The sequence below is a fragment of the Poecilia reticulata genome, chromosome 11 (assembly GCF_904066995.2).
Source record: "Poecilia reticulata chromosome 11, P_reticulata-male-v2, whole genome shotgun sequence".
Taxonomy (NCBI): Eukaryota; Metazoa; Chordata; class Actinopteri; order Cyprinodontiformes; family Poeciliidae; genus Poecilia; species Poecilia reticulata.
The window spans coordinates 26435476-26447687 of NC_088840.1; the positions used below are offsets into that span (position 1 = coordinate 26435476).

At 38.9% G+C, this 12212-nt stretch overlaps 1 long non-coding RNA gene across 1 annotated transcript in view; it reads left to right on the forward strand.

Moving 5' to 3' along the window:
- The window catches only part of LOC145553621 (uncharacterized), a 58007-nt gene that overhangs the window by 45400 nt on the left and 395 nt on the right, over positions 1–12212 (forward strand). The gene's annotated exons all lie outside the window — the stretch shown is intronic.

Sequence of the window (12212 nt, forward strand, 5' to 3'; positions counted from 1 at the left end):
ACACTATGCTACTCATTTAGAATATAATATGTCCATTTATTTATTAAAGGCCATATAAGGAATTTGTCTTCAAGGTTGTACTTCAACCTGTCAGCAGTTTGTTTCCTATTAGATTGCATACATTTCTTATGTCAAGCCCATTGATTTAATTTTAACTGGTTCGTGATTTGGAATTAAATAAGAGTGTTGCAGTTTTATTCGACATTTAACTCTTTTACATAGTCTCTAACTTTCAGTTGTCATGGGTAGATTTTATGCCATAGGTAAAAGAAGCCTCAACTGAAGTTTACTTCTTAAATGTTAACCAAGTCTTTCAGCAAGCTTGTTGAATTTCGTTCCTCTGTGAAATGTTTTGCCTCCCCAGCTTAGAAATTGTTAACCCTTCTTAAACTCTCTGGATTTGCTTTTGTGCTGAAAAGGTGCTTGTGAATTAAAATTACATTACCTTGAGTACTTTAGTTTCATTCCACTAGAGTAATCTTACCTAATTGCCAACCCATTTATTAAAAATTCTTCTATCTGAAGAAGAACTGTCATAATATTAAATGTACACTGTGTGTCAGAAGTGACTCCAATGTTTGTTCGGTCCAATAGCATAGGTTCAATAGAAAGCTGTTATATTGAGTTTTAATGACCAAACATCAGGAGAGATCTGTTCTAGGTCCCTGCGGTTCTGATGACCTAAATCAAGAATTAACATTATCCATATTTCACTTTGTGTTTCATCATACCGTCTCTCCAGATTTCACTCCTCCTGTTCTGGAGATATTTAGGTGTCTTCCATCAGGAGAAGGCAGCTAGAATAGGACAGATTTACAGCTTCTGAAACACAGATCTAAAAGCAGAAACAATTAGTGCTTTAGATTAGACAAAGCATGCAATCAAACCCTGGTCCTGTCTTTACTTTGCTATACTAAGGCTGAACCTGTTGTCCTGGTCGGAATATGAAACATTTCTTCTCCCATAATGTAATGCTGACAAAATGTTTGTAATTGACAAATATAGCAAAATCAGATTGATGCCAGATACAACTTATTCATAGTGAAAGAAACAAATTTATGACCAATCAAACAGAAACCCTTGATATTTTAACCTTAGAGTAAAATTTCAAGTTCTCTACATGAGTTCAAATAAAAATACAGAGAGAAAAATGAACTGAAGTGTACATTCTGTCTGTTGATGAAAGGGTACAAATGAAACACCTACTGCAGAGTTCAAATAAAATTATGAATTTCCAAAACAATTTCTGATTTATGTGTCTCTTAGCATTGTTTTGAGTATGATGTTTATGTAGTATTGCCATATTGAAGACTGAATATAGCTGGGTTTCTACCAATTGTTTTGTCTCTAACATCAACTGTTTAATGTAAAACCCTATTGAGACGCAGTTCCTAGAATTAAATATATTTTGGTCTAACCTTTAACCTGCTGACCCCCCTTGAAAGTAATCCTGGCTCTAAGATAGGAACTTCAACTTTGTCAGGTTCGCTCGGGTTTTTTTTAATTATCTGACTCCTTTACTATCCAGTTGTTTCTTCATTCTTTTTCTTTCACTCCTAAAGGAACACTATCTGTCTCCTATTTAGCAGAGTATAGTGTTATAAATTATTTTGTCATGGGAGAACTCATGACCTTCAATTTTGACAGAATATGTCAGTTTTGACAGAATTGTTAGTTTAGAACAATTTAGACAATGTGTTAATCAGCAACCTTGGAACTAGAATTGGGAGAAAAATTATTAGAATAAAAATAGCATTTACGCCCACTTGTGAAATTGATTCAATTTCCTCCCAATTATTTTTGATTCATTTCTATTGTTGGAATGCTCAAAGTGATAATCTATTAAATTAACTTCAAGATTGCCAAATTAAGGTTAAGGAAGGTTCAGAGGGTATTAATGAAGACTTATGTAATTAATTGGTAATTTTATGATATTCCTGATGGACAGTCTGTTGGCCTTGGTTGCATGATGGTTCCTGTGCTGCTGCTCCTTCGTCCAAGGCTGTCGCCAACAGGTGGAGACTGTTTCCTGTGCTCAGCCGTTGTTGTTGCTGGCCTGAGCATCACTCCTTGAGCAGGCGTTGTGCCAGTGCTCCATGGTCCACGCAGGTTTCTGCTGTGGAGAGGAGTTTTGGTTCTCCGTGTTGACATGCTGTGAGGAGCCAATGTCACCAGTCAGCAGCTTTATAGGCACTTCTCCTCCAGTGCCAAAGTTGTCAAAGTTGCCATATGCAACTCTATCATGGCCAACAGTTCCATCTCTTAATGAGTGAATAATATTGTAACTATTTGAGTTGTTGTATTCCACCTGTGATCAATTAATTGTTTTATTAAATTTTATTCACTGCCACACTTAATTTTGATCAATTATAATTGTTGCTTTGTCCATGTCTTAATGTTCCAAACTGCAGAGGTCTCCCATAACAAAACAATTCACCCCCATATTAACTATAATTTAAAAAGCAGTAAGTAGTTTATTACAGAAAGTCTTATTTTTCTATCCAGAATATGTTTCCCATAACCTATTATTAGCTATTATTGCACTGATTATGTTGGAGCTGAAATACCATCTAAGGAGTTGTTTTTGCGAAAGGATTCTCTAGTTCAAACTGACCTAACTCCCTTCCTTCCAATTGTGTACAAAGTGCACAGACGGACTCGGAAGGAATGCGGTCTCGACGGATAGCATCAACAAATTGGTCTATTTGGTACTTCTGAGAAGGAGTAGATGACTAGGTCTGTTGAAATCATGAGGTCCCAAGTCCCTATTTGGACTCGTATTAAAGGTCGGCCAACAAACACTGTAGAAAAACAAGCTGAGAGTTTGTTGGCAGAAACAGCACCCTTTCCCTATTGGTTGAAAAAGACTGCTGAATTTGAGACTTAGGAGAGATTTTTTGGTATGTAACATTTATGTGTTGAACTGACAAAACTGATTCCGTGGGGGTAATAAATCTCTTGGCAGTCTATGGCCTAGCAGCAAGAACTACGTCTCTCTGTATTATTTTCCTTACTTATATATTTGAGAGTAGCCACCCTTCAATTCCTCAATAATTCACTGTGTTTCCTGTGTATATTAATGAGTAATGGTAATCATGAGCAACAAATTCCTAATAGTGTATGCTGTTCCATTAACTAATTTCTACGTAATCAACAGTCATTTGCCAGTTAGTTGTTTTAAATTGTTGATTGTATTTCTTATAATTAAGAATCTGTATTTCGATTCACTCAAACTGAATGGGTAGGTGAGGGCCCTGTTTTTCTTTGGATCGCCCATGTTGCAGCTGGAGCTAAGCCCCCCTTCTTGCTTTCTCTGCTTTTCTCTCTCTGCCTGAGCTGCGTCCTGTGTGCAGCTGCTGGCCTGTTGCCTCGTGTGACGTAGAGGCGCAGAGACTGAAACACAATTCATAAGACACATTACACTTTCACATGACAATTAACTCAACATAACAAACACTTTCGACTCATCCAAAATGCGAAAATATAAATGTACACATTTGGGTCTCATGATCATAAATCTTAAAAATAAAATAATTCTCTTTGCTCAATATTCAGCATTTTTCACAGCTCAATATACAACACATTCTTTCACATTTCGTACGCTTTATGCCCATTTTTCCCCAAAACCTTGATAATAATTATTGAAATAGGAAACAATTTAGATCCACACATTTGACTCTGTCGACCCAGTACTCATACAGGTTTGAAATGATCAATTGCAGAATCTTAAAGGTGTCCTGCCAACCTGCTCTACAGTCCGGACTTTCGAGTACTGCGAAATCAGGCCTGTGTGGATGACTAAAGGCCTTGAACATATTTAAAATTGTAGTTTCATGTGGATCCGTCAAAGTGAAATTGAAATTGTACCTCAGCAATATAACCAACTATACAGGTTTGTACAGATATTGTAAGGGTATTTGTATTTGTAAGTGTAAGTGTGTACATATGACAACAAATCAACACTTAGACAGACGACATGGAAACAATATCATAAAAAATCTCGCTCACACTCATCCCACTGCTTCGCACATATAATCATGGTCGTGGCAGGGTGTGTGTGTGTGTGTGTGTGTAAGGTTATGGCCACGCGCCAGCAAGAGAGCGAGCAAAAATTCCAATCGTCGGCTGATCTCAGGCTGCCTTATTTTTATTCCTGAGATGGAGACAGAGCGAGGCAGTGCATTTCTGTCTTAGTTTGTATATGCGTTGCCTGTCCTAATTATGCTCTGCTTAAGTTTAACCCTTCATGGAGATAGTTGAGTCTCACAACCCGCTATTCATGCAGCCAAGCCAAAGCATGCACATGTCTACCATATTCATGCATCACACACTAACTGCAGGCGATCACACACTCAAACCTGTTCTGCTGATATATGTCAAGCGAAGCTCTTAGTGCTTAGAGTCAAAACATGCAAACTTCATATGCAGCCACATTTCATCCAACACTCATCCAGACATACATATTTTCATACATATATTCAATATACACCCATCGCACACATATCCACATCATTCACATAGGCCTAATCTCACACACATCCACATAATTTAGTCTCATGGAAGTTTAATTCATTCCCTAATTTGTATGTGTACATTATTGAAAATTTTTCCTTTTTGAACAATTTATTAAATCATTACTTCAAGTTTTGTTTATTTGAGTTAACTCAGAGATCTCAGATTTCACTGCAGCTTAGGCCATTTATTCATTTATTATTTTTATTTCTCCCTTCCTTCCATTCTTCCCCGGGGAACTAGTTAATATGAGCTCAATTTGTTAGCATGCTCGTTTATAAGGTATATAAATGTAGTTTGCTTGTGATCCAGTCACTGTCCAAGTTTTGTGTGCACACATTTAATTAGATTCGAACTTAAGTTAGCTAACCGAAATACCTTAACTCCTCACCTAAATCTCAAACAAAAATTAAAGAACAATCACTGCAGTTTAACTCACAAAATAATCTGTAAAAACTGTATTTTATTCACTTGAACTTCTCATTTTTCATTTTTCAACTTCAGGCCTACTCATTCTTACATGCAGGATTTTACAGCTTCTCTTCCACCAAACGGCTTTTGCTCTGTCATGAATGGAAAATAGGCTTTTTGGTCACTCCATGGAGGGAAAAAACACACGCTCCTCCGCTACGGAAAACTCACCGTCTCTCTCTCCCGAGAGACACGATGGCTTTCACACAGCAGAATAAACGTCCCTCCTGGCCTCTTATTATTTCTATAGCGCTTTTCACAGAGATCCCAATCTCTCTTCGCAGATTCAGCTGGCTTAGTATTAACTCACGGCCTCTTGCCGTACTTTTGAACTCATGGCCTCCTGCCGTATCTAACAAATCGTGATATATTATTAATTAGTCAGCTCGCGAAAGTGCCTGCTCAGAAGAGCTACACCAGGCTTACTGATATGTGGTAACTTATAACGCGGAATAAAATTCCTAAATGTTACCATCGCCAAACGGGCGGTGCCAGACTGACTAAGGTGCTTATTTTTTAGGTTGTCTGTGTTTCCAAAATGTACTAGATACCTATGAGTCTAACGTTTTGTGACAACCCCACCTTGCGCAAGGTTCTGTTTGTCAATGAGCAGGAAAGAACTTCATTTCTTTTTAGCTCTTCAAACCGGCAGCAGACAGGAAACCGCTCTACAATTTAATAAGTAAGAGATAAGAGATAAATTCTCACCTCTTTTTGTGTCTGGGCCCGCGGTTCTGTTCTGCAGCCAGTCCGAAGAGTCACCTTCCATCCTCCTTAACTTGAATCAGTTCAATCGGCACGTCGGGGTCACCACTTTATGGAGGAATTCAAAGGTGCTAAACTCATGAATTAAGAGACGATACACAAAACTCCATTCTCTCCGGCTCACTGACAACCAGGAAGACATTTAATGCACATCTGCGGAATCACATATTACATTTTCATCATCTCATTTCATCGTCTCAGAATCCAAAATGTCTTGTCTTCTGCTTCTGGCTTCGAGCATTTATACCGCTTTCAGTCTGCTGTTGTGTATTGGAAACCATCTGACCAATGGCATTCTGAATCTTGCTTCTGGCTCTGTTTTACATTGAGTGTGTGTTGGAAGTTCCGAGAATTCTGGGCCGACCTCGTGGAAGTTAAATCTGCTCCCTCAGGAGGACCATTAGTCAGATTGTTAGTTCTTATCTGTCCAAACAGAGACTCTGGCTGAGTCCCTTGCCTGCCTGGAATGTCTCGTACAACTCCTTATTTGGTGTTGAACCAGCACAACATAACACATTCCTTTTCAGTAAAACATATCTTAATGTGAATTAACACAACCTTTAACTATTAACATAATTATATTCCTCAACATTTACAGCACATTCATGGTCTCCTGTCTTTGCATTCTGACCTCTGCTGTTTGACCCCCAGGATAAGTTTAACGGTACAAGTGAAGGCTCGATGCAGCAGGGTGTTAGAACCCTCTGCAGGTTACAGAAATATTTTGTTTGCCTGAATGATTATAACTGATTGTCCAACATCTGGCTAATGTGTTTTTCTCCTCCAGCATGACAACGATTGAAAAAGGATAAAAGTACGGTAAAAATTGTTAATTTCCTGATTTACAAAAGCACAACCAGCCACACTTCAAATACAAAAAAGGATCGTCTAAAATCTACTTGGCTCAAATTACAGTGGCTACAAATATGAGGACTAGTATCTCAAGTTTTGATTTAAGTTTATTTGAATCCATTTCAAATCTTAGGAAAAATACTCTTCAGAAAATTACTGAACCAAATGATGGGTTTACTGCACATATTGTCAACCAAATATTCAATTCTTTCACTGAGGTGTAAACACCCTGTTCAAATTAAACCCAACTGTTATAGTTAGCAATGAAAGAAATGTGGGCTAAATGATTTGAGTGGGTTTCTTGGGAGTTTCTGTATTGAAACACTTAAACAGTGTTTCAATACAGAAACGGGGAGATGCATGGAATTAATCTAATCTACAAATTGTGAGTTAATCTGATCTATTGAGAAAGTTTTCAGTTTTGGGCTTCAGCAAAATATAAAAGAGGTTAAATCAAAATTCACAAATGTTTTAACTATTCGAATGAGTTTCCAAAGTAATACTGAATATTCTGAATTGTATACATTAAAATTAACAATGATGTCATGTGTCAAATAGATTTCTACAAAATAGAGTTGTTTAAAACAGGGAATAAATTGTTTGCTTCTCTCTGGCTATAACTCAAAATAATCTGTTTAACCAAGTCATGCAGAAAGGTCTAACCTGAAAATTATATAATTTAATAAATCTAGTTGTATCAAATTTCTCCCCAAAACTGCCAAAAACATTGATAAATATGATAAACACTACAAAAGAGGGTAATACGGTTAAATAAATATTTTATAGAAGGGTTTCAAAAGAACCAATCTTTTGGGATTTAAAACCATGAAGTCAGTTAAATATGGAGTGACAGGGTTAACTTTATGCTTGTAAAAAAAAAACAAAAAACAGGCTAATTACATGAGGTTTTAAAATGAGAAGAAAAATACAAAGATTCAAAGTAAATTGGTCTAAATTGGGATTTACAAATGAGCAATTATGGAACTGCTTAAAGCGGGTCAAACAGATTGACAGAATTAAGCTAAAGATCTAGTGCAATATGTAACTATTGATTCAAGGTCTGTCTAAAATGTCTAAACATTTCTCATAATCATAATTTACAGTTTTTGGTTTGAGACAAAACAGGGTTATCTTTTATGACATGAATGGAATATATTACAAAAGATCTTAAATTAACACGTATCATTACCTTTTCACACTATTGACAATATGTTACAAGCCTTTAGTATAGCGGGTTACTTCTTATTGTTAAATGAGGACTATATGACTGAATTTAATTAAAATAACAAAAGCAAAAGATTTATAGAGAGTTTAAGTTTTCTGGTAAAGTTTCTATTAGGGATAATTCATATACTTATCCATCCATCCATCCATTTTCTTCCGCTTATCCGGGGTCGGGTCGCGGGGGCAGCAGCTTCAGAAGGGAGGCCCAGACTTCCCTCCCCAGCCACTTCTTCCAGCTCCTCCGGGGGAATCCCAAGGCGTTCCCAGGCCAGCCGAGAGACGTAATCCCTCCAGCGTGTCCTGGGTCTTCCCCGAGGCCTCCTCCCGGTGGGACGTGCCCGGAACACCTCACCAGGGAGGCGTCCAGGAGGCATCCTTACCAGATGCCCGAGCCTCAACTGGCTCCTCTCGACGTGGAGGAGCAGCGGCTCTACTCTGAGTCCCTCCCGGATGACCGAGCTTCTCACCCTATCTCTAAGCCACCCTGCGGAGGAAACCCATTTCGGCCGCTTGTACCCGTGATCTCGTTCTTTCGGTCATGACCATAGATGAGGGTGGGAACGTAGATCGACCGGTAAATCGAGAGCTTCGCTTACATTTCAAATGATATTCCTTTGCTAAAGCATGACTGTGGGCAGTTTTGCACATTCATTTCATAATCTGATCCTTTACATGATTTTTTGTTTGGTTTCTGATTTTGTCTGATCCTATGAATATGTCTACACTTAAAACAAGCAAAACTATTTTTGAAGGTTAAAATGTGTTACTTAATTTAAACATTTCTTTAACTATTATTAAGAGGAGAACTTAAATAACAGATGCTATTGATATATTGATCCTCTATTGGCTTAGTATCTTAAAAAAAACCTGATCTTCAGCTTCAAGGAGCAGCCTTTTAAAAAATAGAAAGAAAAACATTATGATGATGCACAATCTGAAAGAATCGTCCTCCTTGCTCTCCTCATCACCTGTGGATTCTGCTGCTCCCTGCCTGAGGTCCTTGGCTGTTCAGTGCATCACCTCCAACATAGAGAAGAGCAGCGGTACCAATAGAACCCCACCTGCCTATCAGATGGTTTCCCAGAACCAAAAGACGACCGTGGAACTTCAGCTTTCCAGAGCTTAAGGGCAGTACTAGTATCTAGTGACGAAAATATATGCTTTCCTTCACTTTAAATTTCTTTATATAATCCATTGATTTCCCTTTTTTTGTGTTTTTTGTGTTGCAGAATGAAGTCCAATCCTTTCTGGGTGTGCCGGGATGTGAGACTGTGGGCACCTTCCACGATTGGTGGACCAGTTTACAGCTGAAACGCCACTGAAGCCTCGCGGGCCTGTCAGGGTTTCCCATCGAGCTGCGCCGGCTCAACATCTGGACACACGCAGAAACTGATTTGACGTTGATAGGTCTCGCTATAGAGAGACTGATATGATTAAATTTTATTACTATTATTACATTTTACTTAGAAAGCATCTTTACTTGTTTCCTCATCATAGTTCATTCATACCAGTATATTTTGACTGTGCTGCCTTGATCCTGATTTATTGGTTTGCTGTTTAGAATTAGTTGTATGTTCTGTGCCTTTCCATATTCATTACTTCTAAGCTTTTCTTGCCATTTCATTTAACATTGCATCCTTTCTGTGGTTCATTAACTTTTAAATATCACCTTAAAATTTCAAACAAGTTTGGTTTAACGTACTAATAGATCATTTTACGCATTATTCCTTATTGCTTCATTGACATTAAAGGATAGTATCTTAACATTTCTAATTTTACATTTCATTAACGTTTCAGTAATATCTACCTTTTATTCATTTTACCTTTTATTAAATTTGGTTCCTGTTTTAGTTCTCAACTTTTAAAACATATATTAATCTAACATTTTGTTGACTTTTTGCATGTTGCATAACACTTTGAGTTTGCATTTTAGTAACTCACTCATTTACATTTTATTCATTTGAAAATATTAACCCAAAAAAAAACATTTTCGGATTTTGCTTTTTTACAGTTCTTTAACCTTCTATGGCATAGCATTGACCTGAGCTAATATAAAACAAAAAACAAATCTGGTTTAAAATTAAATTAAAAAATCCAAAATGAAATAATTTACGGTCCGAAATTAAGATGTGTAGCGTATGCCACGCGTCACGATCGAGGGCGGGGGTTAAAAATCCCCCCCCTCCCCCAAAGCCATAATGGCTCCTCCGCTCTTCAGAGGTCGACGTGCGCAGGGCCAAAACATCCCCCATGGTTGGCCTCTCACACACACACACCCACATCAGTTCACCCCACAAACACACCCTTTGGAAAATAACCAAAGGTTTCCATATGGCTAAACATGCTCCCTCACGGCCCCGGGACCCTCCCCTAACGACCCCGTAGAACCCCACGAGCCCAAATCCCCACTTGACGGGACCCGAGAAACACCATGACACCTCATGGCCGAAATAAACCCCAATGGCTGAACCCAAAACCTCCCAGCAGCCCCACGCCGAAATCCAGATCGTCAAAAAGTAAGACAAGAGCTCCACTCGGTGGATTTTGCATGTTACTACACATGCCACCGCATGGCTCAAAACGCTCCCTCTTTCCCCGTTCAAATGCCACGAAATGGCTGTTGACTCCCCCGAACCCCAAGGAGCATTTGCCGCCATTGCGTGGCATTTTACATTGAGTCGCCAAACAATCTTGCATCGACCCCATCAGCAAAGTGGTCCAGTAGCCCGACTCCCTCCCACCCGGCAGGCAGTGGCGGAGCCAGAGGGGGGGCCAGTGCCCCCCCTGTCATCTGATTGGCCCCCCTAGTGGCCCCCCCAGATGATTGACATGTAACGGCACCAGGTTATTCCTGCACATTATTTAGAATCATTCTAAGCCAACCTAATATCTAAAGAAGAAAAACAATAATAAATATATCAAAAGAAAATGTATAAAACTTTATATAAGTCCATGTGATGACATAAATAAATAGATTTTTATCAGGCGCGACACCAGCCTCCTTTATACTCATAACAACAAGCTGATATTCTTCTCCTGGGTGTTTCAGTTATGCTGCGCTGTGGTGCAACTCAAAGGCTAAAGCGCTTCATACCTGGTGGTTGTAAAACACCAATAAGTTATTTATTGATCCTCCGCAAAAAAGAGAAAAAACCGAAGAGGGGCCGACAATGTTCGTAGTTTGGAGCAGAGGTGGCGCTGGAGTTTTTTTTCGTTGTCCGTCAAAGAAAAAAAAAATTTTATTTGCAATTTGTAGTCATCAAACGAAACATTTATTATTTCTCTGCTAGAACGTTTTTGAAATCAGGTAACATTTCACTAAATGACGTGATTAGAAGACGGCAGAACTCTGATCGTTTCCTGATCCCGCATCACTTCCCTCTGCGGGAGAAAAACCAGCAGAAGCGGATCAGCTGCGCTAGGAGCTCCAAAGTCTCTGGTCCGTTAAATCGTCCAGATCAGAGATGATCCTCTGACTGATGTTGTTCTTAGTCTGATTAATAATGAGCTCCACGATGTTCTCTGTGCGTAAAGTTGAAACTGTCTGCGCACCAAGTGGTCAGCTGATCACAGTCTGGACAGAAACCAGCGAACTGCTCTCTGTTCTCATCAAGATGAGGGTGAGGAGGGAATCTGACATATTAACTAGGTTAAGTTTTTACTGGTTTTGTTTTTAAAACATCATTAACGTAAGCAGTGTAACTATATATTGTATATTTGGCGTTTGTCATCTCATGTGGGATTAATTGGAGCATTTACGTGCATTTATTGCCCAGCGCTCTGCGCTTGTTTCTGCCTAACGGATCTGCACTTTAATTTCTTTCCTCTCTCAACAGTCAGCTGTTATTCCTCTACATAAACTACAATAAGTAGATCACATTCTCTTTAGGTTTTCTCTGTGTGCTCCAAACTCATTAAATGTAAACTCATTAGAAGCCCGAACCACCATCAGGCAAATAATTCTGGTGCGACCCGAAATATTGTTACCCGTCAAATTACCTGTCCAATCAGAGCTTCCTAACCAAGGTGTCCATAACTCTTCAACACGCTGTCAGCTCCCGGTCAGAAAGACGCATTTAGTTCAGTGTCCATGAGATGATATTCAGAAAGGATCTTTAATTTGATTGATTTTAGTTTCCTCTGTGATCAACTCTGCGTATCATGTCTCCATGTGCGCCAGTCAAAGGTGTTAATTATAACATGTCAAATGAAAGAGGGGCTTAAAAACTAACCAAATATTCAGTTATTTTTTAAAATTATATATATGTGCACACACACATTTAAAATTTTGCCCCCCCAGAGGTAGTCCTGGCCCCCCCAACTTTAAAAGTCTAGCTCCGCCACTGCCGGCAGGGAGTCCCCGGTTCGAGGTCGGCATGCTCAGAGTA